The sequence below is a fragment of the Schistocerca americana genome, chromosome 7, assembly GCF_021461395.2.
Source record: "Schistocerca americana isolate TAMUIC-IGC-003095 chromosome 7, iqSchAmer2.1, whole genome shotgun sequence".
In the NCBI taxonomy this organism is placed as follows: domain Eukaryota; kingdom Metazoa; phylum Arthropoda; class Insecta; order Orthoptera; family Acrididae; genus Schistocerca; species Schistocerca americana.
The window spans coordinates 518449418-518475443 of NC_060125.1; the positions used below are offsets into that span (position 1 = coordinate 518449418).

General features: G+C 42.9%; 1 protein-coding gene across 5 annotated transcripts in view; it reads left to right on the forward strand.

The window, feature by feature from the left end:
• Positions 1 to 26026, forward strand: part of LOC124621768 (transcriptional enhancer factor TEF-1) — an 803182-nt gene that overhangs the window by 358440 nt on the left and 418716 nt on the right. The window lies entirely within an intron of this gene.

The following is a 26026-nucleotide window of genomic DNA, read 5'->3' on the forward strand; positions in this document are numbered from 1 at the left end:
CAAAAGTGGCTCTTAGAGAATGATTACATATTGGTACGTCACACAGCACATTGCTTCGTATGAAGACCATTCCTGAAAAATTAGAGTGATTCGGCCTAGTACTGACAGTCACTCTTCCCGCGCCTCTTTCACGACTGGAAAAGGTAAAGGGGTTGACAGTGGTACATAAAAACACTCTCCCCCACAAAGCTTGTGGAGTATGTATGTGGATGTAGATTTGTGGATATGTTAGAAAATGCATTAACGGCAGATACTGAGCTTAGTTTGTAGCCGCAGTAGGTGAGTGCGGAGAAACAAAGGCCGGAAGCGCAGCGGACAGAGTAGAAACGCACCGCTTCGCCGAATGCCGCGGGTGGAAAGGGACGACCTTGACAATGGCCGCTTCACCACACGCGACGCGACACTGCAATCGATTTGCCGCACTACGTGGTCTGTATCGGTGACACAACACCGCACATGTTGTTACCAACTTGCAAACGCACAGAGGTTTTATCAACAAATTAAAACATAGCAATAGCTAGAGCACCGTGACGCGTTTGGGCGATACTTTTCCAGTAGCTTTGCGGGTGCAACGGGAGCAGCAAAGGCGTGCTGCGCGAAGTGCTACTAGCTGCACTGGCTACTAACACTTTTTCGTTGGAATATATGGCACGGCCCACTACTTCCCATGCCAGTAAGTAAATCTGGCACTACAGCGTACACAGTAACTGTACAGGTGACGGAAATATGGAACGCTTTGTTAATGTGTTACGTGTGGACAGACGCCGTTCGGAGGGTGGGATTTGGCGGGTGGGCGGGAAAGGGGGGGGGGGGGGGGGGCTTAAGGCTTCGTGTCCACTCCCACCCCCCTTAGGCGTTTACATTTTTACATATATCAATTTCAAGTTTAATAATAATTTTTGGGAAATGTTGTAGCCTGAAAACAGTCTAAAATGGCAAGCAATTCCAGAAAATTGCTATCTTTAAGACAGGACCCTTTCCAATTTCTAGCCCATATGGATGAGCTTTCACACTCACCGGCTTCAGTGAGCTTTCCAGCCAGGTAAAAGCTGATGATACATTCTGCTATGAACAACGAATCGGTCACGGTTTTTGAGTCCACAGGAGAAACTGGCAAACCTGAGCAAGACATAAAGTGAAAGGCACTCCACTAAGGGAAAAATGACAGAAATACTGACTTTACCGATGTAGGCGGAAAATTATGAAAGAAATGGCGTTTATCTCGTCTACTCTCTCGCACAGCCACAGTCTGTAGACCTGTGTTCACAATCGCAGTGCTAAGAGATGTACTGTACCAACTGACGCACGCTCACATGTTTGAATACCGATCACGGTGGCGCATTGATTAAGAGGCTGCACCCGCATTCGCGAAGACCAGGGCTCAGTCCGATGTCCGGCTATCTAGGTTTTGGTTTCTCATTTTTTGCATAAACCTTAGGAAGGAAATTACAGGAAGCTTACTTTAAAAAAGTGTACACTTATTTCCTTTTAGAATTCGAGTTGGCCTTCCTTTATTCATACTGATAATAATCGCGTACGAATAGGCGTAGTTTCGGAACGAAGTAACTGCACCGAACTCTCGCTAATCGGGCCGTCGATAGCCCGGCCTCCCAGTAATCCGGCCCACATCCAGCCTTAAGTCATTCAAGCAGTAATGACGCACACAGTAACCAATTCTCGTGTGCAGCGATGTTGTTAGTTAAATAATGCTACACATGTTTGAAGTTGTGGCTTTCTTTACGGTTCAGTATCATGGCTTCCAAACGGAAGCACGTTATGCTAGACCTCAAGCAGAAACTCGTAATTAGGGATAATTGAACTGAGATTCTTCGCAGAAAGTCATTGTTGATGAGTACAGTGTTGGAGGACTAACTATGTATGACCAAACTCTGAGACGAAAAGAGAATCAAAAGTGTACAGGAAAGTTACGGCGAAAGTGACGAAGAAGACATGCGAGGAGAGAACATGAAAAGATCTCTTACTGCCGGTGTTGAAGCTGCAGACATTTTCCTGGAGTACATTGTGCAACAATCAGAAACATCAGTACCGATGTAAGCTCGTAAAGCCATTCTGTGATAAAGAATAGTGCTGTCATGTATCATCATTGCGACAACTAAAATTTTAGGAGCGTATTTCATGTTCACTGTAGTACTCGTATATGTTCACACTAAAGGACTAAGTTTCCTATCAAAATGAATGTAGATATCTTTGGACTTACAAAATATAATCTGTATGCGTTTACATTACATTTCAGACACAGTCAATAATCTGGCATCCATATGTGCAAGGAATGGCAGGATTAGCCAGTCTACTGTATATTCGCTCAACTGCTCGTTTGAAAGGAATTAACACTCTCAAACTATTTTACATGTTGTTGTTGTTGTGGTGGTCTTCAGTCCTGGGACTGGTTTGATGCAGCTCTCCATGCTACTCTATCCTGTGCAAGCTTCTTCATCTCCCAGTACCTACTGCAACCTACATTCATGTCTTGGTCTCCCTCTGCGATTTTTACCCTCCACGCTGCCCTCCAATGCTAAATTAGTGATCCCTTGATGCCTCAGAACATGTCCTACTAACCGGTCCCTTCTTTTTGTCAAGTTGTGCCACAGACTCCTTCCCAATTCTATTCAATACTTCATCATTAGTTATGTGATCTACCCATCTAATCTTCAGCATTCTTCTGTAGCACCACATTTCAAAAGCTTCTATTCTCTTCTTGTCCAAACTATTTATCGTCCATGTTTCACTTCCATACAAATACTTTCAGAAACGACTTCCTGACACTCGACTATACTCGATGTTAACAAATTTCTCTTCTTTAGAAACTCTTTCCTTGCCATTGCCAGCCTACATTTTATATCTTCTCTACTTCGACCATCATCAGTTATTTTGCACCCCAAATAGCAAAACTCCTTTACTACTTTAAGTGTCTCATTTCCTAATCCAATTCCTTCAGCATCACCCAAATTAATTCCACTACATTCCATTATCCTCGTTTTGCTTTGTTGATGTTCATCTTATATCCTCCTTTCAAGACACTGCCCATTCCGTTCAACTGCTCTTCCAAGTCCTTTGCTCTCTCTGATAGAATTACATTGTCATCGGCGAACCTCAAAGTTTTTATTTCTTCTCCACGTAGGTGACGGATTTTCTTCGCAGATGCTACTGTATTCCTTTACTGATACTTCTAATTGGTTTTTGCCACAAGCACCATAATTTTATTTAGCGTAGCTCTGTGCGGACTTGGAATAATGCATGTGCTCTTGATTTAGCATACAAGGCGGCAGGTGCTTCACTGCCTGCAGCATGTTCGGCTCATGCTTCTCTGTCGGCGGAACGTAAATAATCATCTGTTTGATCTCGCTTTGCGCCTTGGCACTTGTGACGTAAACATTTGTCGTGTTTGTTTGCACTTGTGTTTCCTGTAATTAGGGGTGCGCCTCAGTGTCTAAATAATTTTCAAAATGGATGGGAGCGCCATTTTCCATTCTTTTTCTAGAAGCGCTATTAGCGTCCTGTGCGACCATGCGAATGATGTCCAGTATTACTCACAGCACGAAGTGTTTCGTAACCGCCCGAAAGTAGGACTAGCGCAGTTACCGTTAAGTTACTGACTTGGCGCAAAGGTTTAGAATAATGTCATCTTCGTGAGAAGAAAGCTAACGTCCCGTTGCTGTTCACACTATGAACTTCTTGTTTCTGTAATTCAATTCGCGATACGTCTAGGCTGTTTCCATTAAGGGCTTAGTTTTCTTCCATTTGAGGCTGGCTGGGATTGCGATCCGTGTCCACGGATATTTCCTTGCGGTGGTAAGTTAAACACTAACAGATTTGAAAAACAAGTGTGTGTGGTTAGTGGCTGCGGTTTCTACAGCCTGGTAGCCTGGTCCTTCCCCATCAAAAGAAAACATACGACCACAGAATACCAAGATTACCGGTGTTGAAATGAATGTAAAGTTGTTCCTACCTTGAGACTCTAACTGTAGTGGTCATTAATTTATCATTGTGAGTTAGTGTTGCATTGGAACGTCATAGTGATTTTATTATTTAGTTTCGGTACAATTGTATGTGGAATTTGAATTTCTTTCGCGTATAAAATGTTCAAACATCTAACGGAGATGCAACCTGGAGACTTCTTCGACAACCTTCGAATTTTCGAAAGGTGAACGCCGTCATTTTCAAGGCAACAATACAATGACAGAGCGCAGTTGCAGAACTTTACCTTGTTTCCGGTCATCCTGTGGAATATAACAGTAGGCTATAGATATTCTGGTGTGCCCTTCAAAGTATTGGGATATTACTATATTGCAGTGCCTATGTTAAGAAGAACGATGCAGTGTCGCTTCAGACATCAGGCATGTCCAAAAGAACAGCCACTGCGGCGATTACAGCCGTTACGAAATCATGAAATGTATTTGTAACCATCAGCTGTATAAGGGAATGACGACAATGAAATTTTGTATCGGCCCAGGACTCGAACCCGGATTTCCCGCTTTACGCGAGCGACACCTTAACCGCTTTGCACAACTCACGGCCGGACCCGAACTACTTGTAAAGCGAGAAATCCGGGTTAGAGTTCCGGTCTGGCAGAAAATGTCATTGTCGTCATTCCGTTATACAGCTGACGGTTGTTCGTGTTCGCAACTATAATTACATTTCATATTGGGATATTGTTATTAAGGAAACAGCAATTAACTTATCAAGTGGCCTAATAAATACAGACTTAGATGTAGTCTATATTCTGCTTGGAAGCCTTCGGACACAGGGAATGCTACTTGCTCACTCACTGGTAATTAGTATTTACCATCGATGACATCAGATGTTGGTCTTCTTTGGTAGTGTACGGTGGTAGTTGTTTACGGTGTATGTATGTATGTATGTACAGGGTGTTTCAAAAATGACCGGTATATTTGAAACGGCAATAAAAACTAAACGAGCAGCGATAGAAATACACCGTTTGTTGCAATATGCTTGGGACAACAGTAAATTTTCAGGCAGACAAACTTTCGAAATTACAGTAGTTACAATTTTCAACAACAGATGGCGCTGCGGTCTGGGAAACTCTATAGTACGATATTTTCCACATATCCACCATGCGTAGCAATAATATGGCGTAGTCTCTGAATGAAATTACCCGAAACCTTTGACAACGTGTCTGGCGGAATGGCTTCACATGCAGATGAGATGTACTGCTTCAGCTGTTCAATTGTTTCTGGATTCTGGCGGTACACCTGGTCTTTCAAGTGTCCCCACAGAAAGAAGTCACAGGGGTTCATGTCTGGCGAATAGGGAGGCCAATCCACGCCGCCTCCTGTATGTTTCGGATAGCCCAAAGCAATCACACGATCATCGAAATATTCATTCCGGAAATTAAAGACGTCGGCCGTGCGATGTGGCCGGGCACCATCTTGCATAAACCACGAGGTGTTCGCAGTGTCGTCGTAGGCAGTTTGTACCGCCACAAATTCACGAAGAATGTCCAGATAGCGTGATGCAGTAATCGTTTCGGATCTGAAAAATGGGCCAATGATTCCTTTGGAAGAAATGGCGGCCCAGACCAGTACTTTTTGAGGATGCAGGGACGATGGGACTGCAACATGGGGCTTTTCGGTTCCCCATATGCGCCAGTTCTGTTTATTGACGAAGCCGTCCAGGTAAAAATAAGCTTCGTCAGTAAACCAAATGCTGCCCACATGCATATCGCCGTCATCAATCCTGTGCACTATATCGTTAGCGAATGTCTCTCGTGCAGCAATGGTAGCGGCGCTGAGGGGTTGCCGCGTTTGAATTTTGTATGGATAGAGGTGTAAACTCTGGCGCATGAGACGATACGTGGACGTTAGCGTCATTTGGACTGCAGCTGCAACACGGCGAACGGAAACCCGAGGCCGCTGTTGGATCACCTGCTGCACTAGCTGCGCGTTGCCCTCTGTGGTTGCCGTACGCGGTCGCCCTACCTTTCCAGCACGTTCATCTGTCACGTTCCAGTCCGTTGAAATTTTTCAAACAGATCCTTTATTGTATCGCTTTTCGGTCCTTTGGTTACATTAAACCTCCGTTGAAAACTTCGTCTTGTTGCAACAACACTGTGTTCTAGGCGGTGGAATTCCAACACCAGAAAAATCCTCTGTTCTAAGGAATAAACCATGTTGTCTACAGCACACTTGCACGTTGTGAACAGCACACGCTTACAGCAGAAAGACGACATACAGAATGGCGCACCCACAGACTGCGTTGTCTTCTATATCTTTCACATCACTTGCAGCGCCATCTGTTGTTGAAAATTGTAACTACTGTAATTTCGAAAGTTTGTCCGCCTGAAAATGTACTGTTGTCCAAGCATGTTGCAACAAACGGTGTATTTCTATGGCTGCTCGTTTAGTTTTTATTGCCGTTTCAAATATACCGGTCATTTTTGAAACACCATGCATGTATGTATGTGTGTGTGTGGGGGGGGGGGGGGGGGGGACGCCCTGTCTTTCTGCATATGCCGTATTATGACTTTTAGTCGGCTTAGTACCGTCCACGATGGGTTTAAGTTTCCCTCCGCAGAGCTCTACCATTGCATTTGCACATTGGAAATGACGGGATGTTTTCCGGAATACCAGCGGATGTCGAAGACGTCACCCGAGTGTGTTGGTCGGACAGTCACATACTTGTGATAAAAATCAGTAATATATTTTGCTTTTAGTTCATCGTAACGCAGCAACCTCAGTTAGATTTATATTTTATGTGCCGATTCAGTATCAGCGTCCTAAAATTCCACATTAAGCAAAAGCTAAAGATTTTAATGGTGGTGCTTTGTATGTAAACAAACAGTGTACAGGCACGTGGTTGGTGTGGGAGGATATTCTTGTCTGATATCCAGACCAATCTCAAAATAGTCATCCTAATGTCATTATCTTTTTGATATTGCATGTCTTTTCTTCACAAGTCACTACATCATGCGTACCTGAGAGTAATTCTTTCGTATCAATATTAGCGGTTGTCTACTCTATTGCATTTGTACAGGGTGTAAGGGGTATAATTGCAGATATTTCTATTGGTGACTGAGGACGGTGTACTGAGCAACGTTACATCAGTATTTAGGTCATTTGCGGACTAACAGTTGTAGCTTTTACGAGCCGTATGTTTTTAGGTTGGGTAGTACCTCCAGGTACATGTGGCAAGATCAAGCCATTAATGCGTATTTTCCTCTGGGTAGCCGGTCATGTGTTGCAGTGTGGATGCGTGGATACACTGATAGGCGTAGTCTACTCAGTGGTGCACGAACTACCAGGCTGTAAAGCTTTTGACGTGTTTGTGGGGAGACGGTTACACACGGAGAAGAAAAGCCAACAATATTTGAATGTTTACGTGCCACGTATAGGAGTATGTGCATATTATCTGTTACGCCCAATATATTGAGGAGAAAAATGACTGCATGACTCTGCGTACGCCGTAATCTCTCTTTAACCTGTTCTAATCCCAGACGAGTTACACGATGATGGGAGCAGAATGATTTTGCGCAGCCTTCTTCGAATACAGGATCTGTAATATTAGTCGACAGTGTTCCGCGGGAATTAGTGGCTTTTATTCCAGAAATCCCCATTTAAATTCCTCGAGGATATTTGTTACACTCTCGTATAGGACATACTGATCTGTTACTATACCAACTGCGTACCTCGATGTCTTTTGTCATGCTTATTCGATAAGGACTCCAAACACTGGAGCAATACTCTGTAATTGATGCCGCTAGCGTGTTGTATGCGATTTGTTTTGCAGATGCACTGCTCATTCCTAGGACCCTTCCAACAAATGAATGTCTCTAGTTCGCATTCTCTAATACTGATTTCATGTGATCGTTTCGTTTAAAATCGCATCTTAATGTTACCATTAAATATTTATACAGTGTCATGTACTGTCGACGATCACCACTTATCTTGTTACGGGATATTCTCGCTTTCTTTTTCTTTGTATGGGAATGGAATTATATACAGGAGGAGTGGTGAATATTCAGGGATATGACAGGAACAATCATTCGAAACTAAGTCTAATAAACATGGGCTCTAAATGCATACCGTCGAAGCTATGAGCACTATATCTTCAACCAAATTACAAACCCGACATTGCCCGGTTATTCATTTTGCCAGTTATCTATTAGAAACGAAAGCAAAAAATGAACCGTGTTTGTAGTGCAATATGGAAAAAAAATCATTTCCATGTATTCACGAAAACACCTTTGAAATTCTGAAACAGTTTCTGTACACTGAGCGCAGCTACTTCGCTTGTCTACAACTCGATTTTGTAGTGTCTCTATGGCAACACCTTTTCTTAGCTCTACAGACAACAATTGTTTTCGCCTAGAGCCATTTGCGCTTCGCATTTGAAAGCTGTCAAAAGTCCTACCAGCTGTCAGGAATTTCCCTAAGCTGACTCGGCTCTATAAGTCTCTTAGCAGTAAAGAATAAATATCTTAATACTTTATGCATGATGCGGCATTTTTTTACACTTCTCAATGTTAAGGACGTCATATCTATTGAACTATGTGACGTACATACGTTTACGTAGGTACGTTCAGCGGCATAAGTGGATACTGTATGCGGAATAAGTAGCTGATGGAGTTGGTAGCAAAGGAGTAATAATTTTAAACGTCATACACAATGCGGCAGTTTCTCACGCATCTCATTGTTTATGACATCGTATCTCCTGAACTATGATAGTGGATGATTCTTACCTCCACAGCGATTGTTGCCTGGAGCAAGCGATATATGTTACAAAGTTCGATTTGAATTGGTTTAGGACAAATCTCCTCTATAGCAAGCTCTTTGCTTTCCATGTTTTGAGAGGTAGTAGTATTCACCAAAACAAGAAAATAACTCCAGTAAACATGGGCTCTAAAATGCATACCTTACGAACGTGAGCACTTGTTCTTCTGCGCTACTGTGAAAGATATCTGTTCTGCTCGACAAGTTCAAAAATGGTTCAAATGGCTCTGAGCACTATGGGACTTAACATCTGAGGTCATCAGTCCCCTAGAACTTACAACTACTTAAACCTAACTAACCTAAGGACATCACACACATCCATGCCCGAGGCAGGATTCGAACCTGCGACCGTAGCAGTCGCGCGGTTCCGGACTGAGGTACCTAGAACCTCACGGCCACCGCAGCCGGCACTCAACAAATGCTCATAGCTCTTAAGGCATGCACTCTGGAGCCCATCTTTACTGGAATTTTGTGCTTCGAATGATCGTTCCCGTCATATCACTGAATATTGACCATTCCTCCTGGTACACCGTCTGTCTCCACATTTAAAAGGGATTACAGTCATTTACACCAAATGGAAATACATCAAAGTCTTTGTGCATTTCCTCACGATACTTTCCTGTAAGCAGCAGCATCAGCGATGAATCTGATAATTCTTCTGATCGTATCTGATAGATCGTTTGGGTATTGAAAATGTAGGCAGTGCCGTCAGCGTGAAGTGCATGCCGTGATTCAGTCCAGTATACGATTCTTGTTCGTAATGCATAGTCCCAGAGCTGTGTCGTCGTCGGCGGCGGCAGTGATTAGTCGGAAATGGAAACTACTTGACAGATTAAAACTCCCCGGAGAAACGAGAGGTAGTTTACTAACAAGGGAACCTCCCCACCGCACCTCCCCTCAGATTTAGTTATAAGTTGGCACAGTGGATAGGCCTTGAAAAACTGAACACATATCAGTCGAGAAAACAGGAAGAAGTTGTGTGGAACTATGAAAAAATAAGCAAAATATAGAAACTGAGCAGTCTATGCGCAACATAGGCAACATCAAGGATAGTTTGAGCATAGGAGCGCCGTGGTCCCGTGGTTAGCGCGAGCAGCTGCGGAGCGAAAGGTCCTTGGTTCAAGTCTTCCCTCGAGTGAAAAGTTTACTTTCTTTATTTTCGCGAAGTCGTGATCTGTCCGTTCGTTCATTGACGTCTCTGTTCACTGTAATAAGTTTAGTGTCTGTTTTGCGACCGCACCGCAAAACCGTGGGATTAGTAGACGAAAGGACGTGCCTCTCCAATGGGAACCGAAAACATTTGATCGCTAGGTCATAGGTCAACCGATTCCTCCACAGGAAAACACGTCTGATATATTCTATACGACTCTGGTGACGGCATTTGCGTCACATGACAGGAATATGGTCGATCCACCTAACTTGCACACTTGGCGAATGGGTAAAAAGATTCTTCTACCTTGCCCGATTTAGGTTTTCTTGTGGATGTGATAATCACTCCAAAAAAACTGATGGGAACATAAGAGTTTGTCACATAAACTGAAAATAAAAAATTAAACTTTTAACTCGAGGGAAGACTGTAACCAAGGACCTATCGTCCCGCAGCTGCTCACGCTAACCACGGGACCACGGCGCTCCTATGCTCAAACTGTCCTTGATGTTGCCTATCTTGCGCATAGACTACTCAGTTTCTATATTTGGCTTATTTTTTCATAGTTCCACACAATCTCTTCCTGTTTTCTCGATTGATGTGTGTTCAGTTTTTCAACGTCTATCCACTGTGCCAACTTATAACGAAATCTGAGGGGGTGCGATGGGGAGGTTCCCTTGTAAGGTATGCTGGACAGCTTATGTGAAGTTCACAGAGAGGAAGAGACTTTCTGACCGAATCGTTTAGTATGCAAGAGAAATGATCGCGAATGATCCGAAGCTGTACACGATTTTAAACTGTCAGGAACTGTCAAAGAAACGCACAGTTTGCTGCAAAGTGAGCGATTCATTCTGGATTCTGAAGATTGGTCGGCAGTATTACTCTACTCTTGCATCTAGTCTGATTTCACATCTACCATATTCAGCGCAATTGCGGGATTCCTTTAGGTCTAATCTCGTTCTAACGCCAATCTGTTACTGTTTTTGTGCCTCTGTAAGTCCCCAAGTTCTGTTTACTGTAAAGGCCTGCAGCCTTCTTGCGTCAGCGCTTGCGGCAGGTGACTCGGCTGCTGTGAGTCAGCTAACTACGGGGCCGCGTCACCACTGGCATTTGTCGTCGGCTCTGCAGCGTTCCGCCTCTCCCCCCTGTCTTTCACTGGCTCACCTACGTTCTTCCTCGCTCCATTTGTCTTTCTTTAATATTGTACTGCTCTTTTGTCTTCATCTAACAGATGGCTACGAAAGTGGCTTTCCAGCGTTTCTTTTTTGTGAGCCTTGACTTCCAGGCGCCGGGTGGTGTTCAGCCGTAGTAGCGGGACGTTCCGTAGTGAATTACTTCCATTAATAAAGTCGTGGATGGTGGCGCACCAGAGAGGTTGCCTATTGATGTAGAGCGTGAAACCTAGTCACCCGCCGGAACGTTAAATTTTCTGTAGCCCGTTTCTTTTGTGCAGATTTCCAGGCGGCTGTGAAGCAGCGCAGAAGCACGTTTTTGCGAGCGGTCGTGTTGTTCTGTCATGGTGAAGTGGTGCAGCAGGCGCGTTGCCCTTCTAATCGCTCTCCCGGAAGCTACGTTGCAGTTTCTCCCGCGGGGAGCGAACGTGCGGCTGTAGCAGCCAGCGAACTGACTAGTTCACTTGAAAGTGGTTGCCACTGAAACATCATTCACGAAGAGTAACGGATGGTGCGCATTAAGCGAACGTAAAGCTTTATAACGTTGATTGTACTGGAGGATTCAGGATGACCTAGGCAGAATTTCTGTTTGGTGCGATAAAATATAATTTAATGCAGATGAGTGAGAAACAGAATCCTGTAATGTTGAAATACAGTATTATGGGTGTACTGCTTGACACAGTCACGTTGATTAAATATGCAGGCGCAACGTTGCAGAGCAACATGAAATGAAACGAGCGAAACGAACTCATAAAGTCGGTATTAGGGAAGGGGAATAGTCTGGTTCGTTTTTTAAGAATTCTAGGGAAGTGTAGCTCATCTAAAACGGAGAACGCGTTCAGTACTGCTCGATTGTTTGGGATACCCATCAGGTCAGCTTAAAGGAAGACATAGAAGCAGTTGAGAGACATGGTGTTGCATATGTTAGACGGTAGGTTCGACCAACACGCGATTATTACGGAGAAGGTTCGTGAACTCAGACGGGAATCCTAGGAGGGAAGACGACGTTCTTTTCGCGAAACACTATGAGAAAATCTAGAGAACTGACATTGCGGCTGACAGCGTAAAAATCCCACGGCCGCCCGCCAATGTACATTTCGCGTAAGGACTCAGAGAGCAAAAGAAGAGAAATTAGGGTTCGTATGGAGACATCATTGACGGTCGCTTTGCCCTCTCTCCATTTTCGAATGGAAGGGGAAGGGATATGACTGGTACTGGTACAAGGTCACCCTCGGCCATGCACCGTATGGTGGCTTGTGGAGTAAGTATGTTGATGTAGATACTCAGCCTATCAAATGTCCTTTATCCTCCGGTGGTTCCGTGCTCGTCTATTCCTTTCTAACTCTTCAAGGCTTGTCGTTCATTGAAATCATATTCGTCCGACCAACTAGCCCCCTAGTTACCGGTTGCACAGTGTCGACACCATCCTGTGTAGCTGGGGAAACTACAAACTATCCCCCGATCCACCATCATGACAGCAGAATTAACAGCCTCGCTAGCGGGACTGAAGTATGTCTAGAAAAACACTGTTTCGATGACTGAACGTTTACATCAGAACAACAACGAAATTAATTTTAATTGGGTTAACGGCCACTGCATCTTTCGAGGCAAACAAAGCGAGACGGTGTAGCAAAGGACGTGATTATTACAGGGAGCTGTGAATATGACAAGGAACCGTATTTAGATTTGGATGCGATTTTGGAGGAATAACTAAGAAACCAATGGAACAAAGAGGGCCGGTTTAGGGCCTGAGCAACACAAGCGGATGCTTTGGGAGGGGGGGGGGGGGGCTCGTTTAAATAACTGGGCATAACATTGCAAAGCGATATGACTTGGAACGTGCATGTAGGATTGTGGTAGGAAATGCAATATTCGGCTTCGGTTTATCGGGGGAATTCTAGGAAAGTGAGGTTCACCTGTGAAGGAGATCGCGTATAGGATGCTAGTGCGACCTATTCTTGAATACTGCTACAGTGTTTGGGTCGATACCAGGTAGGATTAAAGGAAGACATCGAAGCAATTCAGAGACGGGCTGCTAGATTTGTTACTGGTAGGTGCGAACAACATTCAAGTGTTACGGAGATGCTTCGTGAACTCAAATGAGAATCCCCGGAGAGAAAGCGACGTTCTTTTCGAGGAACACTATTGGGAAAATTTAGAGAACCGACATTTGAAGCTCACTGCAGAACGGTTCTGTTGCCTCCACCATGCATTGCGCGTAAGGAACACGAAGGATAGCGATAAATCAGGTCTCATACGGAGACATAACGACTAGTCGTTTTTCCCTCATTCCATTTACGAGTTGAATAGGAAGGGATATGACTAGTAGTGGTACGGGGTACCCTCCTCCACGCGCCCTAAGGTGGACTGCAGAGTATCGATGTAGACACAAAATCGAACTGTAAACGAGAGTCCGTTAACGAGCTGTTTGTGAGATAGTTGCGGATGTGTGGTTGTGAGCCGTCTCTGACTTCATCATGAAATAGTGTTCTACCTAGTACAAATTTATTCGAAATTTAAACTTTCCGATCAAATCTCCATCTAATTGGACGCGAAAGTCATCCAAGGCGTACCTTAACAAGACATAAAATACTACTACAGCACGTTACGTGTTAATATTCACTCATGCCTGTTAGGGGTGATGTTCCATGTGTCGTCCTCACACTTGCAGGCTACAGTGCACTCGTCTCATCAGTGAGTTACGAATTCTTTCAAACTCTCCCACACCATCGTAAGACTGTGCCATAGCTGCTCCAGTTTTTGAATGGTATCAACGCAAGTTCTATACACTTCACTTTTGAGGTGACCCCAGACGGAAAAATCTAGAGAATTGAGGTCATGTGACCTTGGATGGCAAGGTACAGGCTGTGCTCGACCTACAAATTTCGGGCCATATTAACACGCTAAACGTCGTCTTATATCAGCAGCAAGATATGCATCTGCCTCATCACTGTGCAAGGTAGTTTAAGCCAGGGGCGAAATGTGATCCCAAGATAGGGACTTAATGGAAAAGTTTACATTTCATATACATTTGTACCAAGTACGACAATATTTCTTGCTGAACTCAGTGGCGGCTCGTAACCACACATTCACAATTTTATCTGCAGCGGCTCGTTGGCGGAAGTATGTTTGTTCGAACTTTTTTCCTTTTTTGTACCATATATTTTCACTACATTCCAGTTTTCATTATTGATTGTGATTCGCCCTGAGTATACACTGTCCAGCCACATTGTGAGCACTCGTCAAAAGCCTGAATGGCCACCTTCTGCCGCGCGGACTGCTGTGAGCCGTACAGGAAGAGCGTCAGTGAGATTCTGGAAGGTACCGGCACGGATGTGGAGACACGCCGACTCCACTGCCGTGGCCAGCTGATCTAGGTTTCTCGGTTGAGTATCCATGGCACGAGCAGCCCGATCAATGTGGCCTCACAGGTTCTCGATTGGGTTTAAATCCGGGGACTTTGATGACCAGGGCAGTACGGTAAACTCATCCTGGCGCTCTTCGAACCACCCACGTACACTGCAAGCTCTGTGGCACTTCGCATTGTCCTGCTGTAGATGCCATCGTGCCAAGGAAAACAAATAAACAGACTGCTTGTCGGGCTGGACATGGGCCCCGAGGGTAGTTGCATACTTGTGTTGATCCACTGTGACTCCCCGAATGACGAGGACGCCCAGGGAATGCCATGAAAACATTCTCCAGTCCATTAGCTCGCTCCCTCTTGCCTGGACCGTTCCGACGATTGTTGCAGGGTGTTTGCGTATCACGCGGTTCACACCAATGACCAATTTTCATTCATCTGAAAAGAGTACCTGTCTCCATTCCGGGGACGTCCAGTTGTAATGGCGTGCAAATTCCAGCCTTAGTCGCCGATGAGCAGAAGTCAGCATGATGCATGAACCAGACGCCTGCTGCGGAGGACCATACGCACCAGCGTTTTCTGCTGGTAGCCCCTCTATCAGTTGCTCAACAGTTGCACGTCTGTTTGCCCTTAACACACCCCGCAGCCGTCGTTCAACCCTGTCACAATATTTGCCTCAGCGCCGTTTTTGGATAGCGCATTTTTCCTTGCACAGTACACTTTAACCACGTCGGCATGCGAACAGTTTACAAACTTAGCCGTTTCTGAAATGTTCCATCCTTGACTCGAAAGCCAGTGATCATGCCCTTTTGCACATCAAATAAATAGCTCCGTTTTTCGCGTCCCTTCGACGCGCGAGTAGTGCTTCCATCTGCCGGCTGTGAGTATTGCATGTTGACGTCGAACATACGCAGTGATCACTTCAATGTAGATGAATCGTGTATAACATTTTATTATAATTTTTGTTGATAAGTGAGTTTAATCTCGCTTGTGGAGCGCTAAATGATACGTCGCAAGTGTGGGAGAAACGTTCTATGACTGGAACTGGGGACAGTAAACAGAATATTTCGAGCACCTCCCGGTCCTATAGTAAGCTTTATCCCCTCGTCCTAGCCACACAGTGATGTTCCAAACGTACCTTGCCACCAAAGTTCAATGCGGCTGTGGCTCGCCTCAATTATAACGACGCTCACTGCTGCTCTGTATGTGGAGAAGACCACCTTAACCATGCATTAGTTGGCTGTCGACAATTTGAACACCCTGTTTCACCAGTTGAAGAACATTGAGCATAGTTGAACTATTCTGCGTGAAAACTCTCCTGATAAGTGTGGGAGTCAAGGTCACTTCATTGTTATCGAATTCCCTTGCGATGGTGGAAGTTTAACTCCAACGATCCCTAGCTTTGCCACAGCAGAGTCAAGTAAAGATATACAAAAGAGGACAGATCAATTAAGCTAGATTAACCTGGAAGCGGCAGACGTCAGTTGCGCTCGGAATTGTTGAAATGAGGAATTGTTGGTGGCGCAATCGGTGCAGGAATAGATGTTGTGGTTTGATCGGACCTCACCACAAATGCACACAGTATGCGGTAGGGGTATCCCTATTTTAGGACGTGTGGTTTGGATCTTTTGCCCGTCCGCATTTTGTTAAAAGAATTTCCAGACGCTATTTTCGAGACGGTAAGGAGATAGTTTTGCTGGTAGCATCCAGTGATGGTCTTTTGAAGTTGACCACACCTCCGCTTTGGCCTGAATTTGGTATTGGTAGTCCTCGGTTGCTCAGAGGAACCAATTTTGTGATTTCAGCCTTTGCGTAGCCAGTCGAATGCCGTGTAACGTTGGCGTAGTACGAATATGTAGGACTTTGTTCTCTCCTTGTAGGCAATTACCTACCGGCGAATTGTCTTTGGAGCGATTATTCCAGCCATGTGCGAGATCTGTGCAACTTTCTTTCAGACAGCCGATGATTACTTTCCATGTTCCGTTTAGCGCCACATCAACCTATTTAGCATGGGCGGAAATGTGTCAGGCGGGAGGAGCAAAGAGTTGTTCTTCTTCGTCTTGTGGTTTAGCACCCCTGTGTGCAGATGGACGCGTCAAAGTAAATGGGCGTATTGATCTTCACAAAGCTGCACCGCGTCTGACGGTTTCTATAAATGTGGCGGTGCGCCCTTTCCGTCTCTCGTATAAATAACTAGAGACGGGGCCTCGCCGACGCAGCCCGTTGCACCCGAGTTGCAAGATTCGACACAGGCGGGAATGGTTGCTCCGGCGCATCTCTGCAAATAACTGCCTAGCCTTAGCACGTCGATAAAGCACCCATATAAGGCAGCTGTGATAAGACGTCGCATTAGCTGAATCATGAATTAATTTTCGAGCTCCGGTCCAAGGCTTGCCGGCGTTATCATAAACAGTACGCCAGGAAGAGCTTTTTCGCTTACAGATATCAGCGCTTCAATGTCCTAAAGCAGGACGACGCAATTCTCAAAAAAACATGTGAAAGTTACAGAATTTCCAACCGTTGTTAATTATAAAACATATGCCACTTATTAATATAACAGCCGAACCAAAAGAACAACGTCGGCATGAGGCGGTTTCGTGAGTCGAGTTCATATTTTTAAAGTATGTCGCACTGACACTCGTGGGCCAAATCCCTTGGACGTCATTAACAAATCAAAATCATTATATGTGAACAACATAAAATGTGAAAGAAACGCCCTAATAGTTTAACAATACATATACTGGGTTAAATTGTTGTTGTTCTGGTCTTCAGTCCCGAGACTGGTTTGATGCAGCTCTCCATGCTACTCTATCCTGTGCAAGCTTCTTCATCTCCCAGTACCTACCGCAACCTACATCCTTCTGAATCTGCTTAGTGTATTCATCTCTTGGTCTCCCTCTACGATTTCTACCCTCCACGCTGCCCTCCAATACTAAATTTGTGATCCCTTGATGCCTCAGAACATGTTCTACCAACCGGTCCCTTCTTCTTGTCAAGTTGTGCCACAAACTCCTCCCCAATTCTATTCAATACCTCCTCATTAGTTATGTGATCTACCCATCTAATCTTCAGCATTCTTCTGTAGCACCACATTTCAAAAGCTTCTATTCTCTTCTTGTCCAAACTATTTATCGTCCATGTTTCACTTCCATACATGGCTACACTCCATACAAATACTTTCAGATACGACTTCCTGACACTTAAATCTATACTCGATGTTAAGAAATTTCTCTTCTTTAGAAACGCTTTCCTTGCCATTGCCAGTCTACATTTTATATCTTCTCTACCGACTATCATCAGTTATTTTGCTCCTCAAATAGCAAAACTCATCTACTACTTTAAGTGTCTCATTTCATAATTAATTCCCTCAGCATCACCAGACTTAATTCGACTACATTCCATTATCCTCGTTCTGCTTTTGTTGATGTTCATCTTATACTCTCCTTTCAAGACACTGTCCATTTCGTTGAACTGCTCTTCTAAGTCCTTTCCTGTCTCTGACAGAATTACAATGTCATCAGCGAACCTCAAAGTTTTTATTTCTTCTCCATGGATTTTAATACCTACTCCGAATTTTTCTTTTGTTTCCTTTACTGCTTGCTCAATATACAGATTGAACAAAATCGGGGAGAGGCTACAACCCTGTCTCACTCCCTTCCCAACCACTGCTACCCTTTCATACCCCTCGACTCTTATAACTGCCATTGGGTTAAATAGCCCCCTTGAATTTCAATCCACCAGTCAACTAAAACATATCCCCAACTACTCTACAACTAAAATATTTCTTAATAGAATATAGTTACATTAAAATAACGTTACATTAAAATAATGTCGAAAATAAGAGAGGTATACCAGAAACTAATAACAATGTGCGAAACCGACAAACAAATACGGGCTGTTGCACGACGAAAGCTAACAAGCATTTTCAGAACGTCACCAACTGCGATAACGCCGACAGACTTCTTAAACCCAAACGCTGAACCTTATCTTAAAGCGGAAAAAGTGCCGCAAACTAAGGTGCCATACGACAGAGTACATGCTACCAGTAGAAAATAAAAGTAGGGAAGACTACTTGGTTTAACTCACAACGCATCTTCGAGTTGTCGCAAACAAAAAATTACAGGGAAAGATATCCCAACACAGAACTTTCATGTAAAATACACTCTGATGGCACGTGCTGTTTTTAGGTAGACGTTACCTTCAAGAACACATCGGACTACTGAAGTAAGCAATATAAAACAAAAAACCTAAAGGTTTACCTTTAGTGGTGACTACATGCAGTTTGATGTAGTGCAAAACATATTATTGTTAGCGTCGAGTGCGATGTTGTTGGCCGTCTTCTTCAGTAAAATTGGGGTCTCTACAGCAGCCAGGATAGAAGACATGATTATGCACAGGTTAGTTAACAATTTGTAATGGATTTTCTTAAACTGTGATAAGGGTCAGTTCAGTGTTAGAGTTCATTATAAAAGTTCACTACCACAGTACTGATGTATGACTATTTTATGTGACAATATGTATACATATAGAGTAATAAATGAGTGTGTGTAGCGTAGAAGTCGTTGGCTCGAATTTCATCTGTATCTTTCTTTTGCTTTATTTAATTCCGTTTCTTTTTATCAAAGGGAAATGATAATTAACTAATAATTTTTGAAAAAGACACATTTTTAATTTTAATTATTGATTGGATGCACATGCGAGTATTCACAATAAATTAAAATTTTCGCCAAAAATGTGAAGTATTAAACAGAAGATGAAACACCTCTTTGTTTGTAGAGACAATAATGTTACTGATGCATACAATTTACTTCATTTAATTTGTTCTGGCAACAATATTACTGACGCGTACAACGTATTTCATTCATTTTTTTTCTGGAGACGTTAGTTTTATTGATGCATACAGTTTTTTATTTGATGTTGATGTTTAATGTTGTTGCATTTTGTATGTCTGCATAACATATGATTTTCATGTGATTAGTAATTAAAAACAAGTTGCTATTATTTCAGAATACCGTACTTTCCTAATTAACATTTCCATTTGATAATAAGATTAAAAATAAAATAACGAAGTTGTACTAAGCGAGATTCGAACCAGTTAATACGCACTAAACTATTGGCGATTATATTAGTCAGGTACAAATATTTTACACTTAACAGCGATTTTTCACTATTATTATTATTATTGCGTCGTACTCCGTTGGGAAATTTTCTGGGCACTGGCATTCAACAACTAAGTATGAAGAAATCGAACCAGGTCGAAACGGTGACGACCCAGATAATACACAACCCTCTCAACACGATAAGTTTGCCTTGGGACCTGTGCTTCTCCCTTCACGGTTTCCAGCGACGTGGTGCCTGAATATTGTGGGCAATGGAACACCTGGAACTGAACCTGGATCAATGACGTGGGAATCATTTCCCGTATGAGTAGACTTGCGCTCTACCAAAACTAAGACCCACTACATAAATGATATAATAAATGATAGGATTACCGGTAGCATTGGTAAGGAAAGAAACATGAATGGATGTGTACAATACAAACTGGGAGCCGATGGCTTCTTTTCGTTTTGTTTGTTTGTTTCTCTGTTTAGCAAATAATTAGAACTGCAGATCATTCCATGTTAGTCTATTGTGTATTTTACATCCTTGCAGAATATAAATTGCATTTTGTAAGTAGTAAAAGGTAGTTCATTAAAGAGGATAAACTTCTTTGTCAAGATCGCTTGTAATAACGTTTATCCTCGATAACCGGTTTCGGTAATAAATGTTACTATCTTCAGATCTCGACAGACAGGTTTTTGCATTATTCTCATCTGTCGAGAACTGAATATGGTAACATTCATTACCGAAACCGGTTATCGAGGATAAAAGTTATTGTCAGCGATGTCTCTAATTTATCATCACAGATCGGCCCTTCACAATTTCTGCGCTTTAATGTAACCTAACCATTTACTTTTGATGCAAGTAAAGTTTACATGCACAAACATAATACATATAAATATATGATGATTGTTCTTGTTTTCTAGTTAGGAGAAGTTCCTCATAATCAAAGGCAAGAGATTCCTAATATTATTGATAAACGCGAAAGTTATTTATTAATAACATGAACATATTGTATATAAGTTCGACGAAATATTGAAGCGATGTTTGTATTTTTTGCGGTTTTTTATTTTACTTTTTGTTGAGGAACTTGAGCTTTATAGTGTTGTATGATAAATCTGTACGAGGGATACCCAAAAGGAACCGAACTTACTTATTCACATTTTAACCACAAACCCTCAGGTCTCTTCAAATTACTCGCCACTTGCAAAAATACAAGTGTTTAATCTCTTATTCCATTTTTTCAAAACATTGTTGAAATTGTGATGCTTAACAGCGCCTCCGTCAGTTTATTTCTTCACCTTAGCGACATCAGCAAAATGATTTTGGGTCTCTTTCATTCTACGAAAAAAAAGAAAATTCACCTGGGGCGAGGCCGGTGAGAATGGGATGGGGGGGGGGGGGGGGGGAGAGGAGAAGACAGGGGTAATATCATTTTTGGTCAAGGATCGTCCTACAGACAGGACTGTGACAGCAGGGGCATTGTCACAATGGAAAAACCAGTCACCCGACTGCCCCAAATCAGGCCGCTTCCTCCGCACACTGTTGCGCAATCTTTTCAAAATTTCCGAGTAGAAATATGTGAAGATAGCAACTGTTCTCGAAAGAACAAATACCATTGATTACCGGGCAGCTTCTCTAGAATACATGATAATTAATTGAAACCCTCAGCTGCCGACAGGTGTTGTTGACATACCTTGATGGGGACAGCCGAAAATGTGTGCCCCGACCGGGACTTAAACCCGGGATCTCCTGCTTACTTGTCAGACGCTCTATCCATCTGATTTCAACTGACGAGTTTTCTTGGGGCGAGGCTAACTTAGTTTTGTACTAGCTTGATTTCTTAATTTGGTTCAGGATCGTAAGCATAGCACAAAGTTTAGTCACATGTGAGAATTTTTGAAATAAATTTGGGATCATTTCGGGACTGTTCTTTCGCAGCACAGCATTCTTCCACGCGACATCGTTTTTGTTCAGCTGTCTTCTGTCTTGGCACGAATTTGGCAGCCACCTGTTTTAGTCCCAAATCTTCGGTCACATTTCATTGCACTGAAAACGAAATCACTTCCAACAGGTCCCCAATTTCTTCAGTGACCCGTCGTCGATATTCGTTGATGATTCCATGAACGTTTTCAATATTTTCACATGTTGCAGCCGTGCAAGGACGACGAGAACCAGGTTTGTCATACATTGACATTTCACCAGTTTCGAAACGGGAAAACTACTCGAACTCTTGAATCCTTGTGCGCAGTTTTTAACATTTCAAGAGTTTCTGTTTCACTTTTTCCGAATAAAAAGAAAAATTTCACAACCACAAGCTGTTCACGAACTAACTAAATAAAACTAAAATACCTGCATTTCTGTGGATGTGTGCGCGCTTAGATTACAATTGAAGTAGGGACTGAAAACAGACAAATGCCATACTCATACACAGAGTTGTATAACTACCGAAGGCTACTGAAAACATCACAAAGAAGCATCGACTATGGTAGTTTCCCTAGCAGCTTTAGTCAGCTGCGGTCGTACCCGCATTACCTGCACGTTAAGTGTTTTGTATACCTCTGCTCTGGAGCGCTGTGTAAGTACACTATGTGATCAAAAGTATCCGGACACCCCCAAAAACATAAGTTTTTCATATAAGGTGCATTGTGTTGCCACCTACTGCTAGCTACTCCATATCAGCGACCTCAGTAGTCATCAGACATCGTGAAAGAGCAGAATGGGGCGCTCCTCAGAACTCACGGACTTAGAACGTGATCAGTCACTTGTGTCATACATCTGTGGGTGAGATTTACACACTCCTAAACGTCCCTAAGTCCACTGTTTCCGATGTGATAGTGAAGTGGAAACGCGAAGGGACACGTACAGCACAAAAGCTTAGTTGAAGAGGGTATAATGTGCAATAGGCAGACGTCTATCCAGACCATCACACACGAATTACAAACTGCATCAGGATCCACTGTAAGTACTATGGCAGTTAGGTGGGAGGTGAGGATACTTGGATTTCAAGGTCGAGCGGCTGCTCATAAACCACACACAACGCCGGTAAATGCCAACGACTCCTCACTTGGTGTAAGGAGTGTAAATATTCGACGATTGAACCGTGGTGAAACGTTGTGTGGAGTGACGAATCACGGTACACAATACGACGATCCGATGGCAGGGTGTGGGTATAGGGAATGCCCGGTGATCGTCATCTGCCAGCGTGTGTAGTGCCAGCAGTAAAATTCGGCGGCGATGGTGTTATGGTGTGGTCGTGTTTTTCATGGAGGGGGCTTGCATCCCTTGTTCTTTTGCGTGCCACTATCACAGCACAGGCCTACATTGATGTTTTAAGTACCTGTTCATAATGCATGATCTGTGGCGAGTGGTTACACGACAATAACATTCCTGTAATGGACTGGCCTGCACAGAGTCCTGACCTGAATCCTATAGAACACCTTTGGGATGTTTTGGATCGTCGACTTCGTGCCAGGCCTCACCGACCAACATCGATACCTCTCCTTAGTGCAGCACTCCATGAAGAATGGGCTGCCATTCCCCTAGAAACCTTCCAGCACCTGATTGATCATATGCCTGCGAGAGTGGAAGCTGTCATAAAGCCAAAGGGTGGGCCAACATTATACTGAATTCCTGCATTACCGATGGAGGGCGCCACGAACTTGTAAGTCATTTTCAGCGAGGTGTCCGGATACTTTTGATCACATAGTGTATAAGAATCTTCAACTCGACTGTTCTCGGCATCTCATCAAAATTCTCTATTCCTTTTGTGCCAATAGAAAAAATCCAGCAGTCAGCCAAGATCAGTAGAGGCCGGGGTAACACAAGTCTGTGTCATGGGACCGCAACAACCAGGACAACAACTCTCTCTTTTTGCGGATGATGTCGCTATATACGGTTGTAGTTTGAACTACAAGTTTAATGTTCGAAATCTGCAACCTCGAAAATATTCAGCACTGGCCTCTTCTGTGGACAATTACGATCAGTTTTTCCAAAACTCAAGTGGTGACGTCTGCCAACTAAAGAATACCTGAAGATGTAGATATCACCTCAGGAGGAACCGTCCTAACATGGAAATCTAACATCAGATACGTAGACCTCAATTTCGACTCCAAACTTACTTTTGAACATCACATCGAAAAAATCTGCAACAAAGTTACTCTTCTCCTGTATCAGATGTACCGCTCATCAAAGTCATTCCCTCACCATTAGAACAAAATCCGTGTATACAAATTTTCCTACTCCCTGCTATCAGCTACGACTCCGAAATTTGGTCTCTAGCAGTGAATACCAACTTCCAGAAGGTACAAATCATTCAGAACAAATTTCTTCGAATTGCAGTTGACGTTCCTTGTTGTCTACCAAACTCAATCATTCATACAGATATCAAATTTCCGAAAGTACGTACCAGCAAACAAGTACTAAGATTCTACGACAAATCTCAGTCTTCGCCTTCACTTCTCATTGCGTCATTACAACAAATACCACCCTATCCCCCAAATCCGTTGTTGGTGTTGCTTGCCGAAGTTCCGTTAACATTTCCTGCGTAATTTAAACACCAAAATAAACTAGAATATATATTTGAAAGAACATTGTCAATATAACGTACTGAAATTTAAACCCGTACAGGCAAGAGTGTATGCTCTGAATGCTATTGAACTCATTTCTTTGTCACACGTTTAAGTAAGTGACGAATGTAATAATGCAGGCATCTTTCAGCCTCACTAGAAACACACTCAATATCGTCCATTATGATTTGTTAGTAGTATAGCGCCCTGTCTCGGAAAAAAATTAAGCAAATGTAAAGTATTGCTATTACCGACTAGCTATTAGTGAGTACACGAGTGCTATTTTCACGTAATCGGATATCATTCCTGTATCCGCCTCGTTGATGAGTTGTTCATTATTTTTCTACGTAGATGTCGTGATACGTTCTGTTTTCTTCTCCGATGTTCACTATAGGTAAAACTATGTCCTCCCGACCAAGGGCGCAGATACGATAGTTGGGGGACGGTAATGCAGGGTAGTATGGAGTATTTTTAATATTTTGGAAGCCGACTGGCGACTTGCTAGTAGCCATAAAAAAAGTTCCAGTTCCTGCCCTGTTAATAACTTTGTCCTTCTGCTACATTACTACGCCATTGTACTCAAACTCTACAAAGAATGAGAACATGTTATTTTTAGTACCTTACTGAAACATTTTATATTTAGGAAAACAGCTGCAGGAAAAAGTCCTACTTCAAATACAGAAAGGCACAAGTCATAAGACTTTACGCTGGTACTGATCTAAAAAGCAAACTGTAGGTAAATTATTATTTGTAGATTAGTTTATGAATTTTACTCTACTATGTTTCTGAAAAAGCAACTGAAAGTTCTTTTCTTCATGCCGAACAAGACAATCACTTTGTCCTCGAAACCAGGATTTTTCACTCTTTTTCTTGTGGGTGCTGAGAGAGCACAAGCCTGACGAACGTTCCTTGTCGGTGTGTGTTGGAGGAACGATCTACGGCGCAAGTTGCGGAAGGTACGGGTTGATAGAATATGAGGAATCTCCTTGCTGCTGGGTAAAACATAGTTTCTGCGAGTATATCCTGTTTTTCCAGACACTTTTTATTTGTCCAGACGCCACACCACAACCTAGCTTCTCTCACGAAATCTTCTTCTTCTTCTTCTTCTTCTTCTTCTTCTTCTCCTCCTCCTTTTTCATTACATTTGGGTGAAGAATTCCACGTCTGAAAGGTATGTATTCATATTTTCCAAATCTTATGATAAGTCACGTTTTATAGACGCCATGTATGGACTGTATGTAGATTTCACTTTGAAATAGGCTTTGGGCAGTGAGTGACCACTGGACGTTCACATTGCATATGTAGATCTGCCTCCCAACCAATCTTGGAATTTGTATATCAGTGTCATGTTTCTTGTAACCTTATTTTACTGCGTCGAAAATGTTTTTGAAATCGTAATTGCTTTCTCTCTGCTTTTGAAAATAGACTAGCAGTTCATTGTTGACGTATCTGTAGACTGAGTGCGTGAATGGAGATAATATCAGTATACGGGAGTTCTTTCACTATTGATAAGAATATTTTGATATTATATGTAGGTAAATAATTAATGTGGTTAATGATGTTGGGTTATTAGTTGGCTAACAGGTGATGTAGTGGCTTATTTTCACAGTTATCTGCAAGGCGTTGAAGACCATCCTTTATGAAGAAGTTTTCTTTGAATAGGCTCATTGCTATATGTTTTTGTGACCACCTAGTTTCACAGAACATTGGAAAGTTAGTTGTTATCTTCCTAAACAATACACATTCTCCAGACAACCTAATAACTTCTTTCACTGTTCACTGTTCACGAATCTTCTGCACTGTATTAAGGTAATGGATAACTAAGTTCACTGTGAACGATGTACAATGTGAATAAGCAGCTGAGGATACGTTTTGCTAATCCTAGCCGGCACTCCAGTTTCATAGCTTGTCATTATCGCAGCCATCAAAGC